The sequence below is a fragment of the Pongo abelii genome, chromosome 2 (genome assembly GCF_028885655.2).
Source record: "Pongo abelii isolate AG06213 chromosome 2, NHGRI_mPonAbe1-v2.0_pri, whole genome shotgun sequence".
Classification (NCBI taxonomy): domain Eukaryota; kingdom Metazoa; phylum Chordata; class Mammalia; order Primates; family Hominidae; genus Pongo; species Pongo abelii.
In genome coordinates, this window is record NC_085928.1 from 115,470,313 (window position 1) to 115,487,895 (window position 17,583).

General features: G+C 39.6%; 1 protein-coding gene and 1 non-coding gene across 2 annotated transcripts in view; one reads left to right on the forward strand and one right to left on the reverse strand.

Annotated features, from left to right (window-relative positions):
• SCN11A (sodium voltage-gated channel alpha subunit 11) overlaps positions 1–17,583 on the forward strand; it is a 199,528-nt gene that overhangs the window by 8,647 nt on the left and 173,298 nt on the right. Inside the window, exon 2 of the mRNA XM_024244941.3 lies at positions 10,864–10,987. The gene's annotated coding sequence lies outside the window, so the exon portion shown is untranslated. The remainder of the gene's footprint in view (positions 1–10,863; positions 10,988–17,583) is intronic.
• Positions 17,276–17,382, reverse strand: LOC112132797 (U6 spliceosomal RNA). Its single transcript, XR_002914519.1, has one exon. It is a non-coding gene; the product is annotated as a U6 spliceosomal RNA (small nuclear RNA).

The window sequence follows — 17,583 nt, forward strand, 5'->3', positions numbered from 1 at the left end:
TGAGAGTACAAATGTCTCTTTGATATACTGATTTCATTTCTTTTGGATATATACCCAGCAATGGGATTGCTGGATCATATGGTAGCCCTATTTTTAGTTTTTTGAGACTGCTAAATGATTCTTCATAATGGTTGTACAAATGTGCCTTCTTACCAACAGTATACGAGGGTTCTCCCTTCTCCACATCTTCGCCAGCATTTGTTATTTTCTGACTTTTGGATAAAAGCCATTTTAACTGGGGTGAGATAATATCTCATTGTAGTTTTGATTTGCATTTCTCTGATAATTAATGATGTTGAGCACTTTTTCACATGCCTGTCTGCCATTTGTATGTCTTGTTTTAAGAAATGTCTAGTCAGATCTTTTGCTCATTTCTTTTTTCTTTTTCTTTTTTTTTTTTTTGAGATGGAGTTTCGCTCTTGTTGCCCAGGCTAGAGTGCAATGGCATGATCTCGGCTCACTGCAAACTCTGCCTTCCGGGTTCAAGTGATTCTCCTGCCTCAGCCTCCCAAGTAGTTGGGATTACAGGTATGTGCCACCAAGCCCGGCTAATTTTGTATTTTTAGTAGAGACAGGGTTTCTCCATGTTGGCCAGGCTGGTGTCGAACTCCTGACCTCAGGTGATCCTCCTGCCTCGGCCTCCCAAAGTGCTGGGATTACAGGTGTGAGCCACTGCACCCGGACCTTTTGCTCATTTCTTGATCAGATTATTAGATTTTTTTTCCCTATAGAAGTGTTTAAGCTCCTTATATGTTCTGGTTATTAACTTCTTGTTAGGTGGATAGTTTGCTAATATTTTCTCCCATTCTGTGTGTTGTCTCTTCACTTTGATGATTTTTTCCTTTGCTGTGCAGAATCTTGATGTGATCCCATTTGTTCATTTTTGCTTTGGTTACTTGTGCTTGTGAGGTATTACTCAAGAAATTTTTGCCCAGATTAATGTCCTGGAGTGTTTTCCCAATGTTTTCTTGTAGAAATTTCATTGGGATTTCTTTTTTATATTTTTTCACTTTCAGTCTATGTGTGTCTTTACAAGTGAAGTGAGTTTCTTATAGGCAGAATAGGCTCTTGGTTTGTTTGGGTTTTTTTGGAGATGGAGTCTTGCTCTGTCTCTCAGGCTAAAGTGCAGTGGCACAATCTTGGCTCACTGCAACCTCTACCTGCTGGGTTCAAGTGATTTTCCTGCCTTGGCTTCCTGAGTACCTGGGACTACAGGCGCCTACCACCACGCCCAGATAATTTTTATATTTTTGGTGGGGACAGGGTTTCACCATGTTGGCCAGGCTTGTCTCAAACTCCTGACTTTAAGTGATCCTCCTGCCTCAGCCTCCCAAAGTGCTGGGATTATAGGCATGAGCCACTGTGCCGGCCTGGGTCTTGTTTTTTTAATCCATTCAGCCAGTCTATATTATTTAATTGGGAAATTTAATCCATTTACATTCAAGGTTATTGAAATATGATATTTTTTCTGTCATATTGTTAATTGTTTTCTAGTTGTTTCGAAATTCTTTGTTCTTTTCTTTCTCTAATCATTTATCTTTGCAGTGATAAGGTTTGATTTATTTTTCTCTCTCATTTGTGTATCTTTTCAATCAGTTAGTTTTGTACTTTTGTGTTTTCATGATGGTAGTTATCATCCTTTTGCTTCCAGATGTAGGACTCCCTTAAGTATTTCTTGTAAGGATGGTCTAGTGGTGATGAATTTCCTCAGTTTTAGTTTGGGGAAAATTTTGTTTCTTCCTCATTTGTGAAGGATAGTTTTATTGGGTTTGATATTCTTGCTTGGCAGTTTTTTTTTTTACAGCACTTTGAATTTATCATCCCATTCTCTCCTGGCCTGTAAGGTTTCTGCTGAGAAAAATACTGTTAGTCTAATGGGGATTTTCATATATGTGACTTGACGTTTTTTTCTTGCTGTTTTAAAAATTCTCTCTTTGTCTTTGACTTTTGACAGTTTAATTATAATGTGCTTCAGAGAGGACTTTTCTGGGTTTACTATATTTGAAGATTTTTAAGCTTCCTGGATGTCAATGTCCATATGTCTTCAAAGTCTTAAAAGGGTTTCAGAGATTATTTCATCAAATAGGTTTTCTATTCCTTTTTCATCTCATTTCCTTCGTAAACATTCAGAATGTGAATATTTGTTTACTTAATGGTGTTCTGTAAGTACTGTAGGCTTTCTTTATTCTTTTTGAATTCTTTTTTCTTTTTTTAGTCTGACTGGGTTATTTCAAAAGACCTGTCTCCAAGTTCAGAAATTATTTTCCTTTTTTTTTTCTTTTTTGAGATGGAGTCTTGCTCTTTCTCCCAGGCCGGAGTGCAGTGGCACTATCTCTCGGCTCACTGCAAGCTCCACCTCCTGGGTTCACACCATTCTCCTGCCTCAGCCTCCCGAGTAGCTGGGACTACCACTCACCCGCCACCACGCCCGGCTAATTTTTTTTTTGTATTTTTAGTAGAGACGGGGTTTCACCGTGTTAGTCAGGATGGTCTCGATCTCCTGACCTCATGATCCGCCCACCTCAGCCTCCCAAAGTGCTGGGATTACAGGCGTGAGCCACCACGCCCGGCCCTCAGAAATTATTTTCTTCTTCTTGATCTAGTCTGTTGTTGAAGCTCTCTATTGTATTTTTTATTTCATTAGCAGAATCTTTTAGCTTCAAGATTTCTGTTTGGTTCTTTTAAAAAAATAACATATGTTTCTTTGTTGAATTTCTCATTCAGAGCATTAATGTTTTCCTGATTTCATTTAATTGTCTGTATTTATCGTGTATCTTGCTGAGGTTCCTTAGGCTCATTAGTTTCAGTTCCTTTTTAGGCATCTGATAGCTTTCATTTTGGGGAATGTGTTACTGGAGAATTATTGTGTTCCTTTGGCAGTGTCGTGTTTCCTTGTTTTCTTATGTTTCTTGTGTTGCTATGTTGATATCTGTGCATCTGGTGAAATAGTCACCTCTTCCAATTTCATGAAGTAGCTTTCATTAGGAAAGACTTTTTTCCTGTAGTTGTGACCTGTAGTGTTGATTGCATAAGGTGCTTTGGCTTTGGTTCTGAGTAAATGCAGTAGTATAGTCTCCACACTCGATCTTAGACAAAAGGCTGAGAAGCAATAACAGTTATGTAGTCTCTGTGTGATTTTTAACAGCATCAGCAGTATTTGAGTGCCACAGTGGCATAGACTGTTGACATTTATGGAGGCGATAGTGTAGTTTTGCTGGTGGTAAGTGTCCATTGGTGGCCAGTTCTTGGATTATGGGAGGGTGCTTGCCTGGAACAACAGCTTTACTGATTATAGGATGCCATTGCCAGCTGTGGTGGGCACCAGGTGGGCACCAGCCCTGAGGAACACAGCATGTGATGTCTCTACCTCTAGAGGGGGTGGGGTTAGCAGAGGTGGTGTGTGCTAGGTAGACCAGTCCTCAGCCCTTGGGGGACATGTACACATGCTATATCTCCACCACTGGATGGGGCAGGGTTGCTGGCAGCAGTGGGTGCTAAGTGGGCAAGTCCTTGGTCCCTGGGGACTGTTTGAGGTACATGGTAGCTCTGCCACTGGAGGGGGCAGGGTCTCCAGTGGTGACAGCCTCTAGGTGGGCTGATCTTTGGTCTCTAGGGGTGCCCATGCATAAGGCAGCCTCATCACTGGAGGGGATAGGGTTGCTGGCAGCAGTGGGTACCAGGTGGCTGGCCATGCACATTGGCTCCCTCACTCCTGAGGGTGACCTCCTTACTGTGCTGGACTACCTGCTTCCTGGAACATAGAGTACTATGTGGGCTTTAGTGCTAGAATCATGGCTCTACTGCTAGGTCTGACTGGGATATTGGCACTCAGTCTTCTGTATGGGCATGGTGGAATGACCGCAGGACCCCAGGGATATTGGAGACATAGGGGCCATTGGATCCTGGGGCAGGATGTACATCAGCAGTGGCTTCTTTCCCAAAATGGTACCATGCCGTGACAGCTTAGGTCCCAGGGAGTGTGTGGGAGAGGGTTCATTGTGTGTTTGTGGATGTATTTTAAAACCATCACACTGCCATAGGCAAAATAAATAGATTTAGAAACAAAGGGATATTATACCTAATGACCCACTTAAAACAATTTTTTAGACTTCCATTCTCTGAAATTCTGGGCTTCGGTGGTTTAGAGACTTGTTTCTAAAGAAAGGAGTTCCTCCAGCAAGGGCTAAACAATGATTTTCTTTGATTTGGAGCTGAGACTGCCATCTGACCATTTTCCATGTCATCTATCGTTGGATAAGCAAGAGAAGAAGAAGGTGACAGAGAGGAAGAAGATTATGGTATTGATTGATGTTATTAAACTTATCATCAAGCAAAAAAAATAGTTTTGCTGGTATATCTTTAAACAGATAGATCTACCAAATGCTTGGATCCCTTAGAAATGAAGGTACTGGCTGAAAGTAAAAGGAGCATGGAATCGCTGGTAGAGAAAGGAAGTCATAAATGGAGGGAAGGCCTTATGATCAGGGGAAGAAATGAGAGCTGTCATCTTGTTTATGTATTTTATAATGTTTCATGTATTCTTTTATGTGTTTTCACTTTTCTTTCTTTAGCCTTTATACTTCACTATTGTATGTAGGGTGTGATACTGTTGTAAACTTCATTATTTAGCCCATAAGTATCAGAATGTGGATACGAAATCAGTACAGAACTTGAAGAAGAATGGCCACCAACTAGACTTGGTGATGGGTGGTTCTAGACTTGAAATTGGGTTGATGGATGTGGTAACTGATGACACGTTGGATTGACTTCCTTGGAGAGTGACAATGTGAGTGCATCTTTGATTGTATAAAGGAAAATTGCAATATTTTAGGTGGCAACACTTTTTTGAAATATAAACATTGGAAGCAATGGTTATATTGATGTTGGGCAACCAAAGGGATGACTTTGTGTTTGACATTTTTGTGGTTTTATTTTCTGCTGTCTGTCATCTGAGCCCTCTTTCGATGTGTGTGGAATTCCTCACTGTATGTGTCTTGGTTGTGGTGAGCAGTACTCCCACTATAGAAAATGAGGATAGTTACTCACTTTATAGTTAAAGTATGTTCATGTAACCTCAGCTTGACTAATCAGATAACATCTTGACTGCAACCTCATGAAACTCTGAGCTACAACCAACCACCTAAACTGCTCCTGAATTCCTGAACTACAGAAACTGTGTGAAACAATAAATGTTTATTATTGTTTTAAGTGGCTAAATTATGGGATAATTTGCATTGCAACAATAGATAACTAATACACCTTCTCTTCCTCATGGGGAGTGGAAATGTCTTCACAACTCTCACAAAGATATTCTTAACAGCACCCTCTTCAATCTACCATTTAATTCTTTGCCTTCTCTTACAAAATTGCTAGGAGGCTTGTCCTGGCAGAATTCCTTTAACAATCTTTTTAGCATTTTCTGTATGAAAAGATTGGTTTCTTTATTCAAAATGTAAGAAGCCTTGACACCTATTATATTGTTTTCAGCTTTTAAGACTTCTGCCAAAACTCCTAGATAATATGACAAGTTTAACATCCTTCTTTATTTTTGACTCCCATTCTCATTTCTATCCCCCATTATAAGTACAGTCATCCCTCAATATCTATGGGGGATTTGTTCTGGGACCTCCTCTGATACCAAAATCCAAGTATACTCTAGTCTCTGATATAAAATGGGATAATGTTTACATATAACCTAAGCACATCCTCCTGTACACTTTAATTTTTTTTATTTTTAATTTTATGGGTATATAGTAGATGTATATATATTTATGAGGTACATGAGATACTTTGATAGAGGCATACAATGTGCAATAATCACATCAGGGTATATGGGTTATCTATTACCTGAAACATTCATATTTCTTTGTGTTACAAACATTCCAATTGCACTCCCTTAGTTATTCTAAAACATACAACAAATTATAAATGACTGTAGTCACCTTCTTGTGCTATCAAATACTAGGTTTTATTCATTCGAACTATATTTTTGTACCCATTAATGATACCCACTTCCCCCACCCCCACCACTACCCTTCACAGCTTTTAGTAACCATCATTTTACTCTATCTCCATAAGTTCAATTGTTTTAATTTTTAGTTCCCACAAATTAGTAATAACATGCAAAGTTTGTTTTTCTATGCCTGGCTTATTTCACTTAACATAACGTCCTCCAGTTCCATCCACGTTGTTGCAAATGACACGATCTCATTCCTTTTTGTAGCTGAATAGTACTCTATCGTATACACGTGCCACATTTTCTTTATCCACTTGTCTGTTGATGAACACTTAGGTTGATTCCAAATCTTGGCTATTATGAGTAGAGCTGCAATAAACATGAGAGTGCAGATATTTCTTCAATATACTGATTTGCTTTCTTTTGGCTATATACCTAGCAGTGGGATTGCTGGATCGTATAGTAGTTCTATTTTCAGTTTCTTGAGGGAACTTCTATACTGTTCCCCAGACTGGCTGTACTAATTTACATTCCCACTAACAGTATATGAGGGTTCCCTTTTCTCCACTAGCATTTGTTATTGCCTGTCTTTTGGATAAAAGCCATTTTAACTGGGGTGAGATAATATAGTTTTGATTTGCGTTTCTTTGATAATCAGTGATGTTGGGCACCTTGTCATTCATATGTCTTCTTTTGAGAAATATCTATTCAGATCTTTTGCCCATTTTTAATTGGATTATTAGATTTTTTTCTTACAGAGTTGTTTGTGTTCCTTATATATTCTGGTTATTAACCACTTGTCAGATGGATAGTTTGCAAATTTTTTTTTCCCATTCTATGTATTGTCTCTTCACTTTGTTGATTATTTCCTTTGCTCTGCAGAAGCTTTTTAACTTGACGTGATCTCACTTGTCCATTTTCTTTGATTGTCTGTGCTTTTGGGGTATTACTCAAGAAATCTGCTTGGCCAGGCGTGGTGGCTCTTGCCTGTAATCTCAGCACTTTAGGAGGCCAAGGCGGGCAGATCACTTGAGGCCAGGAGTTTGAGATCAGCCTGGCCAACATGGCAAAATCCCATCTCTACTAAAAATACATAAATTAGCCAGATGTGGTGGGGCATGCCTATAATCCCAGCTACTTGGGAGGCCTGAGGCATAAGAATCTCTTGAACCTGGGAGGCGGAGGTTGCAGTGAGCTGATATTGTGCCATTGCACTCCAGCCTGGGCTACGGAGCGAGACTGTGTCTCTAAAAAAAAATAAAAAGAAATCTGCTGAGTGCAGAAAGCTGATGCAGGAGGATTGCTTAAGTCCAGGAGTTCTGGGCTATAACGCACTATGCCAATCAGGTGTCTGCACTAAATTTGGCATCAATGTGGTGACCTCCCAGGAGCAGGGGACCAGACCACCTGGTTGCCTAAGGAGGATTGGACTAGCCCAGGTCAGAAATGTAGCAAGTCAAAACTTCCATGTTGCCGGGTGCAGTGGCTCACGCCTGTAATCCCAGCACTTTGGGAGGCCAAGGCGGGCGGATCACAAGGTCAGGAGATCGAGACCATCCTGGCTAACATGGTGAAACCCCGTCTCTACTAAAAATACAAAAAATTAGCCAGGCGTGGTGGTGGGCACCTGTAGTCCCAGCTACTTGGGAGGCTGAGGCAAGAGAATGGCGTGAACCCGGGAGGCGGAGCTTGCAGTGAGCTGAGATTGCGCCACTGCACTCCAGCCTGGGCGACAGAGCGAGACTCCATCTCAAAAAAAAAAAACCTTCCATGTTGATCACTACCAGGATCACACCTGTGAATAGCCACTGCACTTCAGCCAGAGCAACATAGGGAGATCCCATCTCTAAAAAAAGAAAAAAGAAAAAATTTTGCCCAGACTAGTGTCCTGGAGAGTTTTCTCAGTGTTTTCCTTTAGTTGTTTCATAGTTTGAGGTCTTAGATTTAAGTCTTTAATCCCTTTTGATTTGATTTTTATATACGGCAAGAGATAGGGGCCTAGTTTCATTCTTTTGCATATGGATATCCAGTTTTCCCAGCACCATTTACTGAAGAAACTGTGCTTTCCCCAGTGTATGTACTTGGCACCTTTATCAAAAGTGAGTTCATTGTAGATGTATGGATTTACTTCTGGGTTCTCTATTCTGTTCCCTTGGTCTGTGTGTCTGTTTTTGTGTCAGTACCATACTGTTTTTGTTACTATGGCTCTGTAATATAATTTGAAGTCAGGTAATGTGATTCCTTCAGTTTTGTTCTTTCTGCTTAGGATGGCTTTGGCTATTCTGGGCCTTTCATAGTTCCATATAAATTTTAGGAATTTTATTTCTGTGAAGAATGTTATTGTTATTTTGGTAGGGATTGCATTGAGTCTGTAGATTGCTTTTGGTGGTATGGACATTTTAACAATATTAATTCTTCCAATCCATGAACATGGTATATTTTTCCATTTTTCGTGTGTCCGCTTCAATTTCCTTTATCAACGTTTTGTAGTTTTCATTATAGAGATCTTTTACTTTTTTGATTAAGTTTATACTTGGTTTTTATTGGACTTGTTGTTATTGTAAATGGAATTACCTTCCTGATTTCTTTTTCAGATTGTTCACTATTGACATACAGGAATGCTGCTGATTTTTTATGTTGATTTTATATCCTGCAACTCTACTGAATTTATCAGTTCTAATAGTTTTTTGATAGAGTCTTTAAGTTTTTCCCAATATAAGATGATATCTGCAAACAAGGATAATTTGACTTCTTCCTTTCCAATTTGTATGCCTTTTATTTATTTCTCTTACTGGGTTGCTCTAGCTAGGACACTGATTACTATTAAAATGTTCAATAACAGTGATGAAAGCGGACATCTTTGTTGTGTTCCAGATCTTCGAGGAAAGACTTTCAGTTCTTCTGCATTTAGTCTGATACTGACATAGGTCTGTTGTATATGGCTTTTACTGTGTTGAGATATGTTCCTTCTATGTCCAGTTCTTTGAGGATTTTTTTTTTATCATGAAGGGATGTTGGATTTTATCAAATGCTTTCTCAGCATCAATTGAAATGATCATATGATTTTTGTCCTTTATTCTGTTAATATGTTGTATCACCTTAATTAATTTGTATATGTTGAACCGTCCTTGCGTCTCTGGGCTGAATTCCACTTGGTCGTAATGAATGATCTTTTTAATGTGTTGATGAATTCTATTTGCTGGTATTTTGTTGCCTCCTGTATAGTTTTTTTGTTTGTTTTGTTTTTTGTTTGTTTGTTTTGTTTTGTTTTTGAGATGGAGTCTCACTCTGTCGTCCAGGCTGGAATGCAGTGGTGCGATCTCGGCTCACTGCAACCTCCGCCTCCTGGGTTCAAGCAATTCTCCTACTTCAGCCTCCTGAGTAGCTGGGATTACAGATGCACACCACCATGCCTGCTAATTTTTGTATTTTTAGTAGAAATGATGTTTCACTATGTTGGCCAGGCTGGTCTCAAACTCCTGACCTTGTGATCTGACCACCTTGGCCTCCCAAAGTGCTGGGATTACAGGTGTGAGCCACCACGCCCATCCTATACTTTTAATTATCTCTAGATTACTTATACCCAATACAATGTAAATGCTATGTAAATAGTAGTTCTACTATATTGTTTAGGCAATAACAAGAAAAAACTCTTCAGTTTTTTTCAAATATTTTTTATTTGCAGTTGCCTGAATCCACAGATGTGGAACCCATGGATATTGAGGGCCAACTGTACTGTGATTTGTTCATATAATCTCTCAGATTCCCTGTGACTGCCTAATGACAGCCATGTGCCATGACCTAAGGAATATTCCCAAGTCAATCTTACACACCTGAAGTTATTCACGTGATATGGGTCAAGTTCTAGGTCAGCCTTTGCCCTTTGAGAATTCACATTATTTCTCCAAGCCCCCAAGGTCTTAACTAATCTGTAAAATAGTAATAACAATGCTTTTCTCACAAGGTACTTCTGAGGTATATTGTAGTTCTGTTCTCTTTGAGTCTCGAATCTTTGTTTTAAGCATTTTTGTGCAATAAAATGTAGATTGTACATGAAAAAAGTTTAACATCTGGAAAGAAACCTCACATGTATAATAAACAAAAATGTAGTAAATATAAAAAGTAAATAAGAGTTTTAGAAGGCTTCTGCTTCCAAACAAACCAGACTTACTATTGTTAAATCATTCTCTGAAGTTTGATCTTTCTTCTGCCAATTACCTCAGCAAGTTAATTAAGTTTTCTCTCTCTCTCTCTTTTTTTTTTTCAAGACGCAACCTCCTTCTGTTACCCAGCCTGGAGTGCAGTGGTGTGATCTCAGCTCACTGAAACCTCCACCTCCCAGGTTCAAGCAATTCTCCTGCCTCAGCCTCCCCAGTAGCTGGGACGCCCGCCACCATGGCTTGGCTAATTTTTGTATTTTTAGTAGAGTCAGGGTTTCGCCATATTGGCCAGGCTGGTCTCGAACTCCTGACCTCAAGGATCTGCCCACCTCGGCCTCCCAAAGTGTTGGGATTGCAGGCATGAGCCACTGTGCCTGGCGAGTTTCTCTCATCTTCAATTTCTTTATCTGTAAAATGGTAATAAAAATGGTACCCATTTCATATGGGTCTTCCGAATTCAAATGAGATGATCTTAGCATAGCACTTAGTATGCAGGAAATATTCTCTATATTTTAGGTATTATTTTTAATGATCAGCTTGCCCAGGAAACGTTGGCAAAGTGTTATAATTTCCTAGAGTCAACTGTCTCATAAGTTTTATGTAATATAGGCTCTATCACTTTTTTAAAATTTTCAAATCAGTTTGAAATTTTCTGTTTTTCTTGCCTCCTCTCTTGCTTTTACAACCTGGAAAAGGTCTTGTGAAATGATAAAGCTTGTTTTTTCTTTTTGTTGTTGTTGTTTTCAGATTGTCCCGGTGCTTCACATGTTTCTGGCTCCATGTTCAATCCATTTGCTGAACACAGTGAAAGTATCCAGTATGTCTTTCCACCGTACCCTAGAGTTGGCATCTTGTTTACCAGAGGGGAGTGGTGAATGTTTTCATATCTTTTGTTTGTTCAAGAGGAATTAATATATTTTGAAAATATATTTTAAAATGCAACATAATTAGAGCCTTTATTTATAACCACCACTGTCTGTTAGTGATTAATATATTAATTTGGATATTTTAAAGACAGATTTTTAAAAGAATAGAGTAAGACTCATTTAAATAATGCAGAAATGCTAAATAAACTATTTTTTTGAGCAACTGAGTTTATTTTATTGCCCTGCTCCTGACACAGACATCAATCTATTTTAAACACATCAGTTCTAGAAGTATATTTAGAAGTACAGGGGGAAATGAGCACGTAAGAGTCAGTCAGTATTCAGAGATTAATCCACTCCTTTTGTATAACCATTTTTGTTTTGTTTTTTTTTTTGTTTTTATGTTAGTGTACTTTTTCTAAGTTTTTCCTTCACTATAAAATATATCTATCAGTTGGTTAAAGCAGGATGCAAATGTGGTGGGAATTGTGACTTAGCAGGGTTTGGCAAACTTTTTCTGTAAACAAAATAAACTTTTTAATGCAAGCCTATCATGGATATTAATCAGATTCACGGAGAAACTGAGAAGCTGCATAATTTCTTCATAGCCCTTTAATAATCTTCTTTGAAGAAATAAGGGTGTTATGATATATAATAGACTAGAAGATCATAATTAAATAATTATGCAGAAGTAAAGCAAGATTATATAAGTATACATAGAGACTCAGAATGCTTAAAATGTTTAAGTTCAAAGTTGTGTACTATTTTTGTCCTGGCAGAAAGACCTCCATTTTATCTTTCTTTTTCTTTTTCCTTCCTTTTTTTTTTTTTGACAGAATCTCGCTCTGTCACCCAGGCTGGAGTGCACTGGTGCAATCTTGGCTTATTGCAACCTCCACCTCCCAGGTTCAAGCTATTCTCCTGCCTCAGCCTCCCAAGTAGCTGGGATTAAAATCACACGCCACCACACCCAGCTAATTTTTGTATTTTTAGTAGAGATGGGGTTTCACCATGTTGGCCAGGCTGGTCTCCAACTTCTGACCTCAAGTGATCCTCCTGCTTTGGCCCGCCAAAGTGTTGGGATTATAGGCGAGCAAGAGCCACCGTGCCTGGCCAAGACCTCAGTTTTAAATACAGTCTTTACAGTATCCTTTTGAAGTTGTAAGAAGTCATGGTGCCGAATGGTTCATTGTTCAACAGTTCACTTATTTCCGAACACACTGAGAAGAAAACATCCTTCAGTTTTTTATCTCCTTCTGTCTATATCTTTTACATCCCAATATTAGAGACACATATACCAGTCCATTTTCCATTTCAAAAATGCTTTGACCTCAATCTAGCTTTCCCACTGGAGGGCAGTAGAGAACCATCCAGGCCATCCTTGATTTGAACTAACTGGCGAATATGACAAGTCAGACTTCAAAATACTTAACACTTATTCCCTACTGAGGAAAAGTCATAACCAAAGTATCTTTTCAGGAAACCTATTTTCTCCCATAAAAATGCTATAATTGATCATGAAAATACATTAAAAGAAATAAAGCAAAATGTGTTTGTAAAATACTAAGTGGGCAAAATAAAAACAATATAAAAACCATGTCACAAATGTGCTTTGTGTGTGTGTGTGTGCATGTGTGTGGGGGGAGGGGGGTAGGATTTTTGTTAGGAGCTGAACTGGCTGAGGCTTCTTACGATACTAGTCTAAAAACGTGCGCTGGATGTAAATTTTAATCCACAAACTGGTGTGTCAAATTGGATGTCACATTATTAAAAATAAAAATAATTTTGAGCTCTTGGCCAGCTAAAATGATAGAAAATGTAACTTCAGTTACTGTTAAGATTCTTCTGACACTCTAATTTACCATAAAGTCACTCATGTATCCCAGGGGTTATGTGCCTGGAAGCACCAGCGATCCTCAGGCCATAGTGGTTAGGGCTGAGATGCCTTAGAGTGTCAGAATTATGGCCCCTTGGAAGTGGGCAAGCCACTGGTCTTTTCTGCTGTTGGGACTGGGATTTTTTGTTAGGACTGGGAATCCCAGTGCCTAGGGCTGCACTTCCTGAAGAGCTCCAGCCATCATGACCAGGTTCTGTCACCAACCTAGATGTTTTCAGCAGTGGTCACAGGTCTGCCCTCTTTGCAGAGCCTCTCCTGCTTTCGCTCACTCCTCCTCTTGCCTCCAAAGAGAATTGGCTTGTCCCCGCCATGCCCCTCTGCACCTAGATTTATAGTTTAAAACTCTTCAGTGAGCTTGAGCTTTCACTAAGGGCAAGACCAGAGATGATCTTTAAGCAGTTTCTGCTTTATGCCCAGGAATATAAACCACTCCTGAGACCAGCAAGCACTGTGGGCTGGCAACCCTCAGCAGATGGTGGAAATGGAAGAAAAATTACACCAAAAACAAAATATACTCCAATGTCTGAACAAATCATCTTGCCACAGAAGCTGGAACTGAAGACAATTCTTTTCCTAGTAGATCTCCCTATAGAAACCACAGGCATTCTTTATGTCTCTAAGCACCTTCAAACTGCATTCAAAATTAGGGTTGTGAATCTGGAAACCTTTCTTTGCTAATTTGTTGTACATGAATGCCTGCAGAAGCCTTTGAATGGTAAATACTGTGGGAGGGGCAGTTGCCATGGTGACTGTCCAATGGACCCTTTTTCTTACACTTCAATTAGATCTTTATTGCTGAACTGCTATGAATGAGAAGGTAACAACTCAGTAACATCTGGAAGACATGAGAAGATGTGAGAGATGCTGTTCCAAATGTAGCTACATTCTAAATGCCCTGAGTTGTACTACGTTTGCCTTGAACCATCTCTTCATGGGTGCCCCTGCCCACTATGTCCTTTCCCACTATGGGAAAATCTGTTTGGAACACACATGACAGTGGGCCAGTTTCCCTAATAATACAAGAAGTGTTTACAAGTTAATATGAAAAATACCAAAAGCACAATAGGACAAAATGGGCAAAGGATGTGTACAGGCATCTCATAGTAAAAGAAAATAAGTGGTTTTAAATTGCATAAAAATATATTTAACTTCATTTATAATCAAGAAAATACATATTTATATAGATATAATTTTTTACCTATTACATTGGAAAAGGTTTAAAAGTTTAATAAGGTACTGTGTTCAGAGGATGTGGAAAAACCATCTTTTTTTACACTTAGATTGAGAGGGTAAATTGGTATAACCTCTTTAGAGAGTGACTTAGCTCTTTTTCTAGAAATTTACCTACCGGTATATTAACAGTTGACTTAAAAACACAGGTAAAGGGATATTTATTAAAGCATTATTGAAGTAAATGACCGTGACAGATTAAATGAATTGTTGATACATCCATAAAGATGCATCCAGACGGTTACTGATACTGCCACGCATAGGCAGTTACTAATGGGTTGAATATGACTTGTCCCTTATAAAACTCATGTTGCAATTTGATTCCCAAAGTAATGACGTTGAAAAGTCGTGGGACCTTTATGAAGTGTTTGGGTCATGAGGGCTTTGCCTTCATGAAGGGATTAATGCTGCTCTCATGGGACTGGGTTAGTTCTTGATGGGGTCAGTGAGTTCTTGCTCTAACGGGACTGGATTAGTTACCATGAGAGTAGATTGTTATAAAGCAAGGCCACCCCTCATGTTTTGTCTTTTTTGCATACTCTTGCTCTCTTGCCATGTGATGCCATTTGCCAAGTTATGATCCAGTACAAAGCTCTTGCCAGAAGCTGTCATCATGCCCTTGGACTTCTCAGTCTCCAGAACTATGAGCCAAATAAACTTCCTTTCTTTATAAATTACCCAGTCCCAGGCATTCTGTTATAACAACAGAAAACAGGACAAGACAGCAGTTAAAGAATGGTATGGCATGAGTGTTTATTGTCTCAGTTTGACCTGAGGTAGAAATATAATTCATATAAAATCTCAAATAGGTTTAAGACGGATCCTATGTGCCAATTGATAAATGAAATATCCCTGAGAACTGGTTACAAGCATCTAGCAGGTTTAAGGATATTAACGGTGTCAGAGCATGGGAAGAGGGGTTAAAAGGTTTCTTTGGAAAAAATCTGTGCTATGAACTCTATCCCTTCTCCCCCAAGGGGATGTATCCTGTGATCCCAAATATAATGAGGTAGATCTTCAGTGAGAGCATCTGAGAGCTTGGTAAGTGACCAGTTGGGTGGCCTGGGGTGTAACCCTCCAAAATCTAGAGGGCTAGAGATGGGCCAACTAGTTGTTTTGGTGGTAGATCCACAAGAGTGCTAGTTGACAGAATGTACTCCCAAGTTTTTTATTTGGGAGGGGGTAAGGGTTTGATGAGGGTTTTCTGTAGACTAGATGGATGTGTGGGAGATGGGAGAAAAATCCAGGCTGAACTGAATTAAGTCCCACTCAAGAGGACCACCTGGGAGATGAGAAAGAAGTCTTCAACTATGAAAAATGTGTGGGTGCATCACCATGACCCAGGGCTGAGAGGGATGCAGCTAGGCCAAGGAGCAGAATATGTCACCTCTTCAGGAGACTTGAAGCTGGGTCACAGAGCTGGGGCTCCCAGAAGTGCCCAAGAAAGCTCTAGAAGGTAAAATGCCAGCTTCAATCATCTGCTAGTTCCAGAGAAGCCACCAGCTAAGGAAGAACTCTCCTACCTCCTTACTTCTCAAATCCTTGCTTCAACCTTCGTAGTATCTGAAATAGCAGCTGTGAATGGGGGGTAAACAGCCTCCCCAGTTGGGTTTGTGAGATGTTTTCAGGGATAGGGGCAGTGATAGTTTTAAGGGGCTAAACTTTCAGAAGCCGAGTGTTTATTCCTAAAGTTCATTTGCTTGAGAAATTTGCCCACAGCTGAGTGCCAATGCTGGTCCTTCTTTTCTTACCTACACTTTCGAGCTCAGCTTCCGATTTACAAAAGAAAGCCATGTGTTCTGAATCTCACTGTCATGCACTGACCCCTGGGCAGCAAGCAGGGATTTTTGAAAAACTGGTGTCAACCTTGAGTAAGTGAATGACCCCCAAAACCCAATAACAATCCTTTTGCAAATCTCATGGTTTAATAAAACTGAAGGAGGATCTATCCTGCCAGATGAGGCCCTTTATGGTTGCCACTGGCTTTGCAAGCCTGACTTAAGTAAGGAATAGTCTTTGTTGAGTAAAGGAAAACCCCCCATGCCAAGGTAAACAAGACAGGGATGTTCAATGTTCCTCATTCTACCCATCTTTCCATGTGAGTTGTTTCTAGGGCCAGGGCTTCTGCTGGACATTTTTTTTTTCTAGTAGAGTGACTCATTCCTGGAAGTGGCCTCCATGGGAGGAAGTGGCATCAGATGGTCTTGATTTAGAGGGCCAGCTGTTTTCAGAAGTTGTCTAGGAAAGTTAGCTCTCCTACCCCTGGGGGCTTTAGGGACATCTGGAGCGACAGACTGTCTCTGACCTAACACTAATAAGGCTCTTCTAAGCCCTGAAGACCCAGACCGTGGGCTCTGTCCTTGGATTGCTTATTCTGCTTTCAGAAAGAATCTTGCTGAGTTAGTGTCACTAGAATCCCCTCACCCTTGGCATCTGACCACCCTTGATATCTGATGAAATTCCTCAACCCCTCTTCCTCAGTATCTTATTATCCTGGCTGCCTTTAGCTAGAAGCTGAGTCAGTTTAGAATCCCTCTTATTGCTGATGTTCCCTTTTAGTAATTTCCATCCACTGACCTTACCCTGCACCTTGGCCATAATTTCCCACTTGTCCTTGTATTCAGAAGGGAGCCCATTCTAAACTGAGGTCTCTCTTTCCCTATTGCAATAGCTTCTGAATAAAATTTGTCTTCACTGCTTTAACTTCTGTCTGGCCGTGGTTTTCTTTGACAGGGGTCTGCAGGATGTTAAAGGCCCTTTACCTGGGAGAAAACCACTGGTATCATGGGAAGTTGGACTTAAAGGTTTTCATCATGATGGGAGAAGGGAGAGCTCCCACGACCCAGCGAGGTTGCAGTTCAGGTAATTCGTGGTGACCAAATGAGTTGTTTAGAAGACACTTTTAAATTATATCCTAGGTAGAAAACAGTGAACACATCTTAAGTGTAGAGCTTAATGAATTTTCAGAAAGTGAACCTTCACACATAAAAAAGAACACAGGATTATTTTAAAGATAAATAGCTGCCTTGTATAATGACTTGTCAGCTGAGAAATCATTGCAGACAATCTCTAATGACAGATCAGTATGTGATATTTAAGGTTGAAAGGATTTTCTTCTATGTTTTTTTAAAGTTTTATTTTATTTTTAATTGACACATAATGTAATAAAAATATGGAACACTTCATGAATTTGCATGTTATTCTTGTGCAGGGGCCATGTTAATCTTCTCTGTATCATTCTAATTTTAGTATATGTGCTGCTGAAGCAAGTACTCTTTTAAGTATTTTTGTCAATAAAATAAAGCGCTAAGGCACTTTAGTTATAAAAATACTTAGTGCTTTAGGTATAAAAGAAAGAAATAATAGCAATAGAACTGTCAGAAGCGTTTGAACCAGAGAAACTTCATCTTGAATTGGGGAGGAGTAAAATAAGGCTGAGACCTACTAGGCTGCACTGCCAGGTGGTTAAGCATT